Source organism: Sceloporus occidentalis, unplaced genomic scaffold (genome assembly GCF_023333645.1).
Source record: "Sceloporus occidentalis isolate IW3139 unplaced genomic scaffold, rSceOcc1.0.p SCAF_111, whole genome shotgun sequence".
Taxonomy (NCBI): Eukaryota; Metazoa; Chordata; class Lepidosauria; order Squamata; family Phrynosomatidae; genus Sceloporus; species Sceloporus occidentalis.
In genome coordinates this window covers 3,048,467-3,063,150 of record NW_028317091.1, presented here as the reverse complement: position 1 = coordinate 3,063,150, position 14,684 = coordinate 3,048,467, and positions in this window count along the sequence as shown.

The window sequence follows — 14,684 nt, the reverse complement described above, 5'->3', positions numbered from 1 at the left end:
AGATCAGTCACTCCGTTTCCACTTTCATTCTTGGGTTTGACTCGTAAATCAAGCCGGTCGCGGACGGAATGAAAGCTCCACGTCCAACCCTTTTACTTTCAGTTTAGCTCGGATCTCCTTCGTGCAAAAGCAATGGCTGACATTTGTCTTCGAAGGTCAATGATGGCCCCCCCCCAAAAATAATAGAACCCGACGCGCCACAAATTAAATACTCGTAATACATCGGTAACGGCGCATGCATTTATATTTAAAGGGCCAGCTACATGCTTGTGGAGAGAGCCTCCGAAATGTTCGTGTACGACGGGAAGGTATGATGTCATACACCCGTCCAGAGTGCACCAATAGGACAATCTGCCCTGGTTTGGTAGCCGAGGGTCTACTGCCCTCCCCGACCTGCTGCCCCCTGGTCTGCCTCGGCAAGAATACGCCTCTGACGGTCGGCGTGGAAAACCAGGCTCCGAGGATTTACTTTAACAAGGGGTTAAAAAATCCAGAAACAATTTTAATGCTTTTGTTTTTCAGATTCCAGCAAATTCCAGATGAAGGAGCAGGAATTAAAAAGAAATGTATCCAAAATGATAGTATTTCCCCCAAAATAAATGAAACACAATCCCAGATGTCAGGACTGCTTCTGCAAGTTCTAAGCAGTTGGCAGCTACGGTGCGTATTACCACGCACACATTGGGCTCCCTATATATATAATATATATAATATACTGTACGTATGGCAAGGCTTCGGCGATGCGCCGCGCGTTCCCGGGCTGCTGGGTAATGAGCAGTTCCCGGCAGTCCGGGGAGTCGGGTTTCAGGATGCCGCGGGTCCGATTAAAAATCAATGCGCAGAAATGGGCAGCTGATTCAATCAGAAATACACAGCGGGAGCCGCGCATGGCCGTCGCGGGGAACGTACCACGTGCTTGGTGTCCTAGCTGAGCCCCGGGGTCTGGCGAGGGTTTCGCTGCCCCACGCGTTTTGCTCGCGGAGTTTTAGATCCTGGGGATCCCGGACCTGCTGCCCCGCTACGTACGTCAGACGAATGCAGGACGCCCAGGCTCATTCATAATATCTACGGGGGAGGGCAGGTAGTGAGACTGAGGGGCATTTGCCCCCATCTGTAGATTAAGGGTAGTAACAGAATAATTCCCACCCCAGTCAGTGGTGTATTGTGACCCTAGTACCACTGTGTCCAGGGGGCAGCAGCCCCTCTTCTGCTTAAAAGTGAGCCAATTGCCTTTTTGGATGACCAAGCTCCATGTAGCGCCGCTCCAGAGAGTGTTAGCCCAGTTGGTAAAGCCGCCATAGTTATTTTCCGCCCGCCATCTTGTGCCCTATCCCCACGTTAAGTATTAAGGGGCTATCCTGCTAACCATAGTGTCTAAGGCAGCGTCTACTGCCTGAATTTTTAATGCTAATGAAGTCCGTTCCTCCATAGACTTTCATTAGTCAGAGAGTCCGGCTGGGTGATTAAGACTGAGCCATTCTATTGTTCCCCACAGGCAGTATGATAAGGAGTCGGGGGGTTTAGTAGATCGGGGATCAGATAACAGAGCGAGAATCATACAAACGGCTGATATGCAGCTGCCTGAAAACTTTATATTATGGGGCAAAAAAACTACAACTGGGGGAAAAAAGAATCAGTATTTTGATATGAGGAATAAAAAACGGTGGGAGATCCCCTTACAAAAAAAGTGAAACGTGGAAATAAAACTAAGAAAGCTTTTTTTCCGCCCCGTTCGTTCTTATTTGGTTATGTGTAGAAATCCGCAGCGCAGAAGCGAGGGGAGACGGCGATGAGCGCGGACACCGACACGATAATTCATCCGCTCTCCTGACAGCTGCGGTGTGCCTGCGCGGAGACGCTCCGGGTCCACAGTGACACGTTACACTCCGGAAACAAAAGAGTCACGGCGGAGATCGGATGAAACTGTAGGCAGTCTCATCACTCCGTGCCAACGGCTAGGTCTCATCATCCTCATCATCCAAAGTGACTGCCTCGGCCGCAGAGTTGACGTTAGCAGCAGGAATAACGGGCAGCGTAAGGGTCTGAGCGGCTCTGACGGGGGCCAAACTGTGACGGGGAGACCACCGGGTCAGAGCATCTCCAAAACTGCAGCTCGGTTTTTATCAAGAGGAGTCCAAGGAAGGAAAAACTGATGAACCGGCGGCACGGTCATGCGCAGCTGAGGCTCGTTGATGCAAGTGGGGGGAGGCCGGCCCGTGGGGCCAAATCCAAGCTGCGCATGTGGGCACTACGGGTACTCTGGGAGTGCAGAGCATTTATGCCCCTCCTCTGCCAGAAGCCCCATGAGAGGTTCAGATACTCCCCCCCCCCCCCCTTGGGCCTCATGGAACCCCGGGGGTCTCAGCCGCTGGCCAGAGGAGCGGTGGATCTCCCCCTCCCAAAAAGACCCCGGTTTTCATGGGACAGTCCTGATTCTGTCTCTTGCCACACACACACTAACACAGGTGTCCCAATTCTGACACTTGGAAATTTTTTTTGGGGGGGGTATGTCATAATTATTTCTGGAACTGTATTTTGGAGGAAGAATATTGGCTTTTATTTACACGGTTGATTTTATAAACCCGTTTCCTGCTGTTTTTAGACAGATTATAAATCTAAATAACTTTCTTAAAAACTGGCACCACCCTTAGTAAATGTATCGTTTGTAGCGGGGTAGACGTGTATATCGCACACAAAGCCCACTGAGTTCAGCACGAGCGCTACTGAGCATGTGCAGGAAGTGTACTGGCGAACGCTTCCTGTTTGCAGTAGGTGGAGCCGGGGGCGGAGTTAAGCTAGACAGAAGATGAATTTTCTAACTCTGATAACTGAAGAATGCCTGCCCCGATTTGCATGCCGTAAAATGCGTTGGAGTCCAAATGAAAAATAACATTTCGAGGACCAGACTATTCCTTAAAGAGAGAGAGAGAGCGCGGTCCTCGAGGAGTGCGGCAACATGCGGCTCTGTTTTTATCTATAATTTTGCGATATTGTGTCAGCAGAACTGCAACTTTCTTAAAGATAAAAAAAAAAAAAAACCACAAAAAATGTTTGACTAAAGGGGACAACGAAGGTCATGGAAGGTCATGTATAGCAACGCGGAATTATGGCAACAATCCGCACGTAACGCGTAACCCTTTGTGGCCAGCCTCGTAGAATATGAAACACAGTTAAGAACTATTTCTCTCCCTCGCTGGTGTGACCTCCACCACCTCTGCTGGTGGGCTGCTCCACTCATCCACTGGCTTTTAAACAGTTAAATGTCAGGAAATTGCCTGATAATGAGAGAATAATGGCTCGTACCTGCTAGATTATTTTTTGCTGAAAAGGTTACATAGCTGAGCCGCCCGGTCCCTTCGGGTCTCGGAATAATGTCCCTGTAATTGCGTCTTAATAACGGAGACGCCAATCACCTAAGATGGGGGCAACAAGCCCTCTTTTCTTTCCTCCCGGGCGTACCCGCCGCCTCGACTTCCATAGTTAAGGCGGACGGGCCGTATGCTCGCCCCGGGGATTAAATCGTGGTGAGAGAAGTCTTTGGCCGCGACCAGAGGGGACGCGGTGAAAATCTCCTCCAAAGCTTTTTCCGTCCCGGAGACGGACCTGCGAGATCGGAACAAGTTTAACCCCGTGTTAGCCCTGGGATCCTTACCCTCTTCCGGTCCATTCAGGGATAAGGATAATAGCATGCGGGAGCAATTGTTTTATACCTGCCAACTGTCCTGGTCTCATGTTGCGATTTGCTGTCTTGATATCATCATCATCAGTAGATACGAATCATCTGGCCCTCCTGGCCCGTCCACTTCAGATAAAGAAATAAAACCCGCTGTCTGTATCGATTTCACTTTCCTGATTGGTGCCGCCATGTCTGCTCCGCGTGCGTCCATTCCTGGAATATACCCTGCCCTGCCCCGTTAACAGCATGCTTAAATCATACCCAGCAAACATTCTGAGCGCCTAGAAAAGAGGGGCATCAGGGGAGGAGAGGGGGGTATTACGATAAGATAATATATATTTAAAAACCTAAATATTGCGCTACGTCAGGGTTACTGAGGATAAGATTCTTCAAGGTAATACCTAAAATAAATAAAAAATAAAAAAAAAAGAATTAAAATAAAGTTAAACAATTAAATAAAAAGAAATAGGATTTTTTTTTGGTTGTTTAAGAAATCCTCGCAGGAATTAGAGTGGAAAGAAGTCGTCTCCGAGCTCGGTCCCGACTTCCAAACGAGAGCAAATCCGGCAATCTGTGCCTTTGACGTAAACGTTGTTTTTTGTGCTTGCGGCAGGAGTAGCGTGTAGCGGGGGATTAGGGCTCTTTGTCTCGTAGGTGCTTACATGCTAAAGACGTGACCTTTCCACGCGCTATCGGGAGATGCTTATCTCTGACCGGGGTAAACACGGACCGGAGCCGATCTGAAGGTTAAAAAAATATTTCGTTTTTTTTTTTCTGGAAATGTAGATTCGGGCGATTAAGCGCTGATATCGTCACACGTTCTACAATAAGGTCCCCGAAGGTAAAGTCTTGAATCCGTCGCTGCTCCCGCGCGGCCCCCCGCGACGAGGTGCCTGTCTATGCGGAGTCATGTTCCGGCGTGCCCCAACCGGCCTCTGGCTTTGAACACTCCGACTCCTCATCATACTGCTTGTGGTATACAATAGAATGGCTCAGTCTTAATCACCCAGTCAGACTCTCTGACTAATGAAAGTCTGTGGAGGAACGGACAGCATTCAGTTTTTCAGCTGCTCCAGTTGGTGGTCTGTTGGATTTGGTCACACGGGTTGCCCCCCCACCCCCCACACCTGCATCAATGAGCCCATCACCCTGTCCGCGGTTCCCCACTTTTCCCTCCATGGACCCCTTTTGATAATACCGACCCCTCCAGACCAGGACCCCCCCTCATATATCCGACCCCCTCATATATCCGCCATGATAATAAGATTATCCGTGTTATTCCCTTCACCTGTATTGTTATGGCTGGAGCTAGTTTCTGCTCCACTTTAGCGAGACAGTTTGCAGGTATGACAGTAAACCTCAGTTGGGCCAGGTGGGTCTCAGAACCTAAGTTGGGAGAGAGAGATGGCAAGGATTCCAGACCAATAAACAGAGCGCTGACCCCTGTCAGATGTAACGCCGGGTACAGAACACAAACAGAACAAGAACATTTCACGCGGCCAGAGACAGCGCCGTATAAACAGGCCTGCTTAACATCGGGAGCCCTCTAAGTCTCTTCTCTGCAAAACACGTGCACTCCATCTCTCCATGCAAGTCTTTTCATTTACTGAGTGGTAGATACGAGGAACAGCCTCCCAGCAGAAGTGGTAGAGGGTAATACAGTGAGGGTATTAAACATGCATGGGATAGACATACGGCTCCTGAATCTAAGACGAGACCGACGACTGATTAAGGTTGGAGTCTTTACAGCAGGAGAAACAGGGAGACTAGACGGGGGCCGGATGGGGCCGATCTGCCAGCAGAGTCTATGATGATAATGTCTCACTAAGAAATGAAGTTAAGAAGGCTTTGTGTCCAGGGCTGCTTTCAGGTGTCTTGGGGCCAACTGCAAACCTAAAGACAGGAACCCCGCGTCCCCCCCCGCCCCACCAAAGCCTAGAGATACTCCAAAGCTGGACAGTTTTGCCCCAGTCTCAGGGTCTCCGGGGCAGATCTCCGGGTCACACAGTCCGGAGCCGACTCCTTCCTATTCTCCCCACTGGGATCATATATAAGACTCCCAGTTGGTGCTTCTGCTCCCAGTATCTTATGGTTGATTTCCCTGCTTGAATGCAGGTGACTCAATAAACGGTGTCTTGAAATGACAAGTCAAGGTTTCCATGACGACCGGTATCAGAGCCATTTGGGTACCAAATTTGGCAAATTGCTACACTACAGGCTATTAAAGGGTTAATATTAAGGTCTCTGGGGCAAATTTCAAGAAGTTCTCTATGCTCCCCGGACGCAGGGATCCTTTTATTATTTATTGTTATTTATTTATTGTTATTTATTTATTATTTATTTATTGTTATTTATTTATTATTTATTTATTGTTATTTATTATTTATTTATTGTTATTTATTTATTATTTATTTATTGTTATTTATTTATTTATTGTTATTTATTTTTATTGTTATTCCTGCGTCGGCCGTTAGAAAAAAAAAATCTGTTCAAAATTAGGTACGAAGCAGGTGCGGAAATTGGCAAAGTGTATTCTGGGTGCGAATTATCCACAAAAGGGCAAAATAATAAAAAATAGAAAATATATATTTTCAATCCAGATAAACGCAGAAATCATAAAGTAATGAATTTCCAAAAATATAAATAAATAAAAGGCAGCCTTTCTCACGTCTCCTGATATCTGAATTCGATTCGTTTTATTGGTTGGTTTTGTGCGTCGGCTGGAAATCCCCTCCGCGCGGCCGTCACGGAGGACTCATTAAATCCTCATTAAATCCAGAGGACGCGGTCCATATTAATGGGATCCGGATAATATGTTTCTCAGGCCGCCGTGAACCTGGTTGCTGCACTTAGCAGCCGCGCTCCTACCCGCTCAGGGGCTCTTTCACATTCAAAGAGGTGGGGGGGGCATAGCTGCCAACTGTCCCGTGACCGTCCCGGCAACTGTTTTTACGTGTTGGCTGTGTCGGCCGTCCTGGAAACGTCCGCTCTAGGACATCCCACCGCTACCCGCATAAACATGGGGTGACTCTGCAGCCAATCAGCCGCAAGAATTGACGGACCACGGAGGAGGAGAGGGGAGCTGCAGCTTCTACTTTAGGTAAGTACTTTAAATGCAACACATTTTGCTCATCTTTAAAGCTATCAGGGGGGATGGGAAGATACTCGGGATCTTACCCCCCCCCAGCCCTGTCTGTCTCGGGGCGCCTGTGTCGATGGGTCATCTGCGATGGAGGTCTGCGGTGTGGCACAAGACCTCTGTTGATTTTACAGCTCCCAGTGCCATTCAGGGGAGATCCCTGAAATCAGGACTGCCCTGCAAAAATCAGGACTTTCGGGAGGTATGGTGTCTGGAGCTAACGTGATTTCATTCTATCTGCTATATGGCAGGTGGAATCCCTGCTTGAATAAAGGTGAATTTACTCGGAAAATCTTTGCCTCTGTTCAATCCACCGGGGCGTAGCAGGCACGGACTCTGAATCCCACCACCCTCAGGCAGCGGAATTTAGTTTTTCCCCCTGTGAAGCTGGAAATAAGAAAAAATATATATATCAAATTTTAAGCAGAATTTTTATTTAGGATTACGGAAATTTCTTAATTTTGTGGCTGTTACTTTTTCTAAATAAACGAAAAAAAAAAATTTTTTCAAAAAATGAAAAAGGAATAAAATAATTATTTTTTAAAGCGTAGTCATATTACTAGCGGATATTAACCCTTCCCTTCGTTAGTTCTGCAGGACGGAGATGAACTGTCGGCTGTTAATATAAACGGTCGTGAGGCCAGAGATCAGGTGGAGTCCGTCTTCAATCTGACAGGGAGAGGAATCCCGGGGTCAGAGGCTTTTAATCTGAACTGAATTTACAATGCGTGAGGCACTCGGCACCGGATCCGGTAACCGCGGAGACCACACACACATTGTTTTCACAAATATATATTTTATCCCCCCCCCAATTATCTAAAAATGACCCTCCCCCATTATTATAGATTTATATAGCGCCATCATATAGCGTAGCAGAGTAAGTGGTTAAATGAAAGGGACGCTCCAGCCATCCTGCGCACCCACTCTACTACCTATGTCCTGTCTACTCATTGTACATCGCTACAGAATATGATGGCGCTATATACAATAATCGAAACGGGGACTGCGGCTTTGACATCACGGCTATCATACGCATGCATGGCTGGGGTGTCTCTTCATTACTTGTTTTGGGGGAGGGGTGCGTGTTTACAGGGCCCAATCTTCTTCTTTTGGGGCCACGCTCTCTAAAGGGTTATGTAGCCCCTTCTTTATGTCCGGGGGTCTCGCGCTTCTCAGTCGATGTGTTGTAAAGCGTAAGAGGCCACCCAGGGGAACAAAAAGTGTACCCCTGGCGCCAAATGCCCCGGGGGACACCATGACAACCCTTGGGCTTCATGATACGTGCCGGCCAACTTCTACACCTGGGCTAGCGGGGAAGGGGGTCGTCATTCTGCGCAGTATGCATTCTCGGGGGTCCCAGACTTTAATTTATAAAGCCATTTTTTAATACACATTATCGGGGCTTTTAGGGCTGTAGAACCTTGCGATACCCTCATACCCAGCAAACATTCCGAGCTCCTAGAAAAGAGGGGCATCAGGGGTTTTGGGGGTTCAGCGAGGGACTGTCTCCCGTACAGTAAGGATGATTGGGAGTTCTGCCCACCGCTCGGGGCTGCGTGTGCCGCCATGTGCAGAGGGTCTGTCCCTTTAAAAGGCGGGGCGGGGAGGGGCTCTGCATGCACTGGCAGCAAGAACTTGTAGTGCGAGTTTGATTTTTACCCACAATGCACCTGGAGAGAAAAAAAGTCCCAGCCAGTCAGCGAGGCGGAGGGAGCGCACCCAGCGCAGGCTCAATGACACAGCGGGCAGCCTGCAGCAGCAAGCCCCGAGCCCCGGCCGGACCCTGACGGACAGTCCGAGGAGCCGGGCCCCGCACCAGGAGCACTCGCCTGCAGCGGACGGGCGGATGGAGAGGGCCACGGGGAGCGCACGGCCTGGCAAAGCCACAGAGCTGCAGCAGAGCCAGGTACCCCGGGACAAGGGGGCAACGGGGGTTGTTGCTGTGTATGAGATGCCCTATAGAGGGTCATGTGGGAGGTGACAGGAGGCATGCACGCACAAGCAGGGTATTGCCCCACACTGGCAGCTCCAGCTTCAATAGCGGGGGTGAAGAAGCAATTGCCCCCTCTAGTGGCTTTAAGGGCGGGCAGGGGGTTAGTTGGTGCCTTTGGTTAACTCGTTGCGTGCCAGACGTGGTAGTGCTAGGGAAATAGGCTTTTTGCGTCCAGAAGGTGTTAAACCCTTTTATGGTTTTGTAAATAAATACACCCCTCCCACCAGTCGAGCGTGTGGGAAAATAACCCCCCTCTGGCCATAGAGGGGGTGGTGGCAAGAGATGCCCATCCTGGCAGTGAAGGGGTTTGTTTATGATGAGGTGCCCTCCCTGGCGGTGAAGGGGTTTGTTTATGATGAGGTGCCCTCCCTGGCGGTGAAGGGGTTAGTCGATGAGGTGCCCACCGACAGGCGTCTTTTAATAGGGTAACTGTGTGTGGAGAGCAGGGGTTGTAAAGCTCTCCAACCTCCACAAAGGGTTAACGCGCCATAAGGCCAGGCTCACGCTGCTGGTTAATCCTCCTCATGCTTGGAGGAGTGTGACTCTGCTTTTAACCCCCTTGATGCCAGAGAGACCGGTTACAATGGCATTGGCAGCAGAAGTAGGCCAGTCCTCCCTCCGGGGCGAAGATTTAACCCCTTTCTTGTCGGAAGCGTGTGGGATGCCAGGGGTTAATGTCTCGGAGGGGTCTGTCCAGCCTTCTGATGTGAGGGTCTCTGTCCTGGGCAGGCAGGGGTGGATTGTTTTATTTTTTTCACCCCTGGTCCCCGCAGGGCTGGCAGCTGGCGCTGTGCGCTGTCTGATACTGTAAGTACTGTAAGTAACCCCTTCGGTGCCAGTCAGAGTGTTTGTGGTTTGGTAGCAGAAGCGGCTTTGCGCGTGTATTAACCCTGTCATTGCTGGTGTGTAAATCCACCGAGCACTTTATTTATGTATTTTTAGTGTATTTTAACCCCCGTTCCGTCGTCGTCGTCGGTTGTGCACATCCCGTCGCGTCCGAACCTCCGCTAGATCTAAACAATGCCTTGTTGTCTGTTTTACGTTTACCCCTGGATTATAAATAAACATGGCTGCCTTAAAAAAACAAACAAAAACTCCAGGGCTTCCCACCCATCCCTATATACCGTATTTGCTCGATTATAAGACGACCCCCCAAATCTTAATATTAATTTAGGAAAAAAAGAAAAAGCCTGAATATAAGACGACCCTATAGGAAAAAAGTTTTACCAGTAAATGTTAATTCATTTAAACACTTTTTTTAATAAAAGCTATGCTTGAGAAAAATATTTTGGTTTTATTTCCTTCTATTTTCCAACCTGTCCCCCAGTTATGCACATCTGCCCCAGAAGTGCCTTATACCCCCTATATGCCACTGTGCCCCATGATATGCCTTTTAACCCTCTAAATGCCACAATGCCCCATAATATGCCTTTTAACCCTATATGCCACTGTGCCCCATGATATGCCTTTTAACCCTATATGCCACTCTGGCACTTAGAGGGTTAAAAGGCATATTATGGGGAAGAGTGGCATATAGGGAGGTTTAAGGCATTTCAGGAGGCAGAGTGGCATTAAATGGGTTAAAAGGCATTTCACAGAGCACTCTGCCTCCAGAAATGCCTCAAACCCACATTTAACACTCCCCCTCCCTCCTCCAAACTTACCGGTGCTTCTGAGTTGGGGGGGGCGCATAACACAGGAGGGTCCAGGTCCCCTGCATCTGAGCCCCAGGTGCTTAGTCCGGGCAGCATGTAGAGCTCCACGCGAATCGCGTAGAGCTCTAAGCACCGGGGACTCAGAAGCACCGGTACGTTGGAGGGGGCATAACACAGGAGGATGCAGGTCCCCTGCATCCTCCTGTGTTAATCCCCCCCCCCCCCCCAACTTACCGGTGCTTCTGAGTCCCCGGTGCTTAGTCCGGGCAGCGTTTAGAGCTCTACGCGATTGTATCGTGTAGAGCGTAGAGCTCTACACGATACAATCGCGTAGAGCTCTACACGCAGCCCGGACTAAGCACCGGGGACTCAGATGCACCGGTAAGTTGGGTCGGGGGTTAACACAGGAGGATCCAGGTCCCCTGCATCTGGGTCCCCAGTGCTTAGTCCGGGAAGCGTGTAGAGCTCTACGCGATTGTATCGCGTAGAGCTCTACACGCAGCCCGGACTAAGCACCGGGGACTCAGAAGCACCGGTAAATCGGGGGGGGGGGGATTAACACAGGAGGATCCAGGTCCTCTGCATCGCTGCGGGGGATCTGGATCTTAGTCTCATAATCAGACCTATTTGAGGTCTGATTATAAGACGACCCTGATTATAAGACGAGGGGTATTTTTCAGAGCATTTGCTCTGGAAAAAACCTCGTCTTATAATCGAGCAAATACGGTACTACTGCAGGACTCGGCGGGCTCCGCCGCTTGTCAGAAATAAATATTTTCTATTTTTGTTTGTTGGGGGGGGGGTTGCATTTGGTTGCAAATAATAAAAAGCGTGAATCTGAGTGCATTCTGGCCCCGACCGTGAAAGTTTCGTCCTGTCATTGTTACACCACTTAGTCGCTGTCACCCAATTCAATAAGGAGCTTGAAGTGGCCTCTGTTAACCCTTTGAGTCTGACGCTGCTGTGGTTTTTTTTTTGTTAACTGTTTTATGCAGAATTTGCTTCTGTGATTGGCTGCTGTATATTTATTGTAACTTTTAACATAAAGTTTCCCATTAAACGATTCAGGGAGGAATAATATATATAATTTATTGAAATCCACCCTGGCCGGCTGATATCACTTCTGCTGTTAGACTGTAAGCTCCGCGGGTTACTTTAACCCTTGAAGCCCCACGTGAGCAGCATCTTGACTCTGGGGCACACTAGAAGGGTTAACGAAAAACCATGCCTTGTTGTCCAGACCCTGCAGATAGACCTGGGTTCTGTAGCTTGCCTCTCTGCGGGGCGGCTGCTCCCTGCAACTAGTTTTTATTTTTAGTAATAATATTCCTTCTTCCATCAAAGGCTTAACCCTTTTTATGCGTGGTGTGTGTGTGTATATGTATGTGTATGTATATATATGTGTGTATATATATATATATATATATATATATATATATATATATATATATATATATATATATATATATATATATATATATATATATATATATATAATTAATTACTACCTTCTTCTCTCTGGATGACGCAAACTATGGTGTGTAATAGAGGCGTAGATGTAAGAGAGTTTACTGAGAGGGTGGTAGATAAGTGGAACAGCCTCCCAGCAGAGGTGGTAGAGGGTAATACAGTGAGGGTATTAAACATGACTTGGATAGACATACGGTTCCTGAATCTAAGACGAGACCAACGACTGATTAAGGTTTGAGTCTTTACAGCAGGAGGGACATGCGACTAGACGGGGTTAAAGTGCGCAGGTTGTGTCACGTGACCCGTTTGTGGTGACATTCTGCGTGCTTCCAGCGTGCGGTTTCAGTTTTCAGTCGTGCGATTGCCCTGGAATCCTGGGATCTGCTCCAGGTATGGGGCCGTGGCTGGCTGAGCATCGTAGGAGTTGTAGTTCGCAGCAGGTGAGGGAGACGCAGTCTGTGCTTGGCTGCTGACGTTGACACATTCTGATACCTGCAGCCAGCGACGTTCCTAATCTCTTAATCCGGCTCCGCTGTTTTAACCCCAACCGATCTGTACATAGCTGCTGTGTAATACAAATCACATCACACTCGGGCACAAGATATGTGCCATTCAATATATATATTTATAATACTGCTTCATAGAAAATACCCGCTATTATTAAAGCGCTTGCTGACTACAATTCCCAGCATGCGCAGCCCAGCTGCCGTACACATTAATTCATACACACTGCTGCCCCTTTAAGACATTATATATAATAGTTATATAATAGATATATATAGAAGTTATATAATATATATAATAACCTCGTGCCGCCGTGTAAATGTGATCCTGTTCCGCGGACGGCTTGCGTGCTGTAATGGAAAGCGTGTGTTTCCGGGACAAACCGAAACCTTTCTATACTGTATAAAATAAACGAGATTTGGAATATTCCGGTTCCATTGGCGTGTTAAATGCGTGTGCGCACCAGTCCATGTTCTCTTAGAGGCACCAATCCCTAAATGAGACTCCCCCCCCCCCCCCCCTTTTTCCTAGTTAACGGTGTTAGTGAGTTGCTGTTCGGGATGTATCACTCTCATGACCCTCAGCCGCGGCTCCTTGATATATCGTTCTCCTTCCAGTTTGGAATAACCCTTAAAGTCCTGAATATGTATAAATAAGTTGTAGTGAGATCCGTGCAGTTTTTTTTTTGTTTGTTTTTTAATCGTGGCCTTATCACCATAGCAACTGGTGCAGCGAGCAGGAATATTCCACTGGTTGCTATGGTGAAAAGACCGCTTTTAATAAAGCATGGCCGCTTTCTCTGTTGCTGCAGACTTTTTCCGTCTGTCTGCCGACGCATTGAATGTTACGCGGCCGAGTGCTTTAATTATAGTTGCCGGGCGGCAATTGCCGTCGGTTACGCTGCCTGCCGTCCCTCCGGTAATGACAGATCCGCCGCTCGGGGTGTGGGAATCGCTTGGGGGGGGGGGGTCTATAACCCCGAATGCCCTGCACCGCACTATCATACTCAGGCTCTGTAACTCTCATAACTCTCAGCCATTATTTCACAACGCGCCTCCTTTATATAAGGAGAGCTTCTTTTGGTTTCCAGCGTTGCTGCAACTCTGTGTATATATACCGTAAAGGAGCTGGGTACACCTGCCACCTGTCCTGGATTTACTTGAACAGTCCCTTCAGTTCTATCTACTAAAGTAATCTCTTTCTGCTCCTGCAGGAGCGTGCGAGGGTACAGTACGTGTATATGTATGTATGATGTACACGTGTTACATGTACATTACGTGGGAGCCGTGCAGCTGTGCGTTGGAACACGTTGCACTTTATCTATTGACCTTTGCACAGAAGCCGCTTCATGCCGCATGTTTTCTGCGCCCTAAATGTTCACTTGGCCCCCAAACTTGACCAATCCTTCAGGTTAAATAATAATAGTAATAATCCCAATTATAAGTGACCCGCCTGGGGCTTTTTTTGCAGATCCTGACTTTATTGATGTTATTGTTAATTTTTTTTATTTATTTTTTTTCCATTATAAATGCGGATGTCGGCCCTCCTGCCCGCCGCGCAGCGATCCCCGTCGGATATTTTCTTGTATTTTTTTTTTTTTCCCGCGTTACGATGATGTTAACACGACCCGGCTCATTTATCTTTCATCCCCCTGCAGGAGAAACAAACGGCGCCGGTAACGTTCTGCCGCGTGAAAGCCGCGAGCCCCTGTGTCGTTCAGGAATCAGGGGGGGGGCCAAATAAGATCTAAACAAAAAATAAAAAAATCCTGGCCTTGTTTGTTTATAAAACTAGTTGGGATATTTAAATTTATTTTTCTTTTTAAATTTCAGTTTTTTGTTTTTTTTTGTGTATTCGCTTTTGGAGCGAGAAACATTTAGGAATCGATAATAAGCTTTAAAACTATTTAAAGGGCCGGTACAGTAAAGAGCTAATTCTTAAAAGAATATATATATATTTATTTATTTACCACTTATTTTATTCATAATGATATTTTTATTATTATTACATTTTATTTATAGAGCAGATTCTGCTATTACAATGGGGGAGAATACAAGTAACAATATATTAAAATAAAAAAAAATAAAATATATGTGTATATATATATATAATATAAAACGCCATCAACATACGGTACACAACTAGTAGAAGCCCCTGTTTTTGGGAGCTTACGATACGTTAGGAGGGGGAATAAAAATGTTCATCTCTTCTGTAGCACTTTAAAAAATAAAAAAAAATTAACTGGAA